This window comes from Phytophthora infestans, genomic scaffold (assembly GCF_000142945.1).
Source record: "Phytophthora infestans T30-4 supercont1.207 genomic scaffold, whole genome shotgun sequence".
In the NCBI taxonomy this organism is placed as follows: Eukaryota; Oomycota; class Peronosporomycetes; order Peronosporales; family Peronosporaceae; genus Phytophthora; species Phytophthora infestans.
In genome coordinates, this window is record NW_003303552.1 from 118795 (window position 1) to 120297 (window position 1503).

Below are 1503 nucleotides of genomic sequence, written 5' to 3' on the forward strand. Positions count from 1 at the left end.
CAGCCGTGGTCACGGAGAAGGATGCCAGATCACCATATTTGGTGTGCAGGTCTTTCGCGCATGCTGGCACTTCCGACGGATCAATACCAGCACCCCAGGGAGAGCCTGTCGTGGTTACTTGTGACGCAACACAATCAAGCCTGGTGCTTCGCCCCGTACCTCGGTGATCCATCGTGGTAGAACGTTCGCAGTTCCATTTAACTCGGAGTGAAGAGTCACCATCGTGGACTCCACTATGACATCAGGGAGTCATTTATATATTAGTAAAGCAATCACAATAATCTGAAGAGGACGTACAGACAAAATCATTACGATCAGTTGACGAAGCTCCAGGTCCTCCTTGAAGCAGCCAGACGTTCAGGGCAGAGTCGGGGTCGGCAGCCGTCGCAGGTAAACGTTTCACAAATATATCAACTTTTAAGTTGACACCTTCTGGAGTTTTCCAGATTACAGGATAGCACAACGGTGCAGCGTACACAGCACACTGCGCGTTTTGATCGGTAGCGCTAGTTACTTCCGAGAAGGTGTACTCTGAGCATGAATACCATCCATTCAAGTAGCTTGTTTTTTTTTCGAGGTAGTGTTGGACGCGTCGGAAGCCCCAATGACTACCATTGCCAAAGCAACGGAGTAGCGAAGTTTCATCCTGCTTGTGAAGAGAAAGAAAATGAACTTGGTAGATGTCAGAGAGTTCAACAATGAAAAAACGGTTTCCGTGAACTCTAGTACGTGTTAGGAGTGAGCTAGTTGAAATAGCTAGCGTTACATCGTCGTGGAAGAGCAACAGCAGCAAATCACTAGATCCCGTGCCATATCGATTGTATCTACGTGTACATGACCTCTTAAGAGTGTATATCCCAACTTTGAAAGTTCGGGTGCGACTTTGAGTGGGTTGCTTTGTTTACTCAGCTTCGTGTAAAATACATACAGTACTTTGTCAAATAAAGATGAAAACCGGAAAACGGAAATTATTGGCTGGAGCATTTGCGTTAATAGTCTACATATCGTTAAGTCGTTCTCCTACGTTGCATCAAGTTGAAATTCGAAATATCGCATGATTAGTCAAGCTTCGCACCGAAATGCCCACCGTAAACATACAGATGCAGCTATCAATAGAGGTGTACTTTAGTGAGCTAAACCGATACCGTTTCCCAGCGGTCTTAGCTGCCGAAACTTCTTGCCAAAATGATTTTCTTTTTATATCGATACGGGGGGGCTACAGTGTGGTATTTTAAAGTGTCAAAATAGCCATGAGTATTTGGTGTTTGCATTTTGTCGCTCGATACGTTTCTCACATATATCCGACAAACGTGTTCCAGGCGACATGATGGTGCTAGTGGTACGTCGTGATGGAAGTTGTCTGCGCTTATTGATGAATGAAAATACGGTACATGAAGAGCGCGGTATTCGATGCTTACGGTAAGCATTGAATACTGCGCTGTTCATATATGGTAAGTCTTACCTGCTAAATTAGAGCAGGTTCATAAACGCATAGACAGTAGT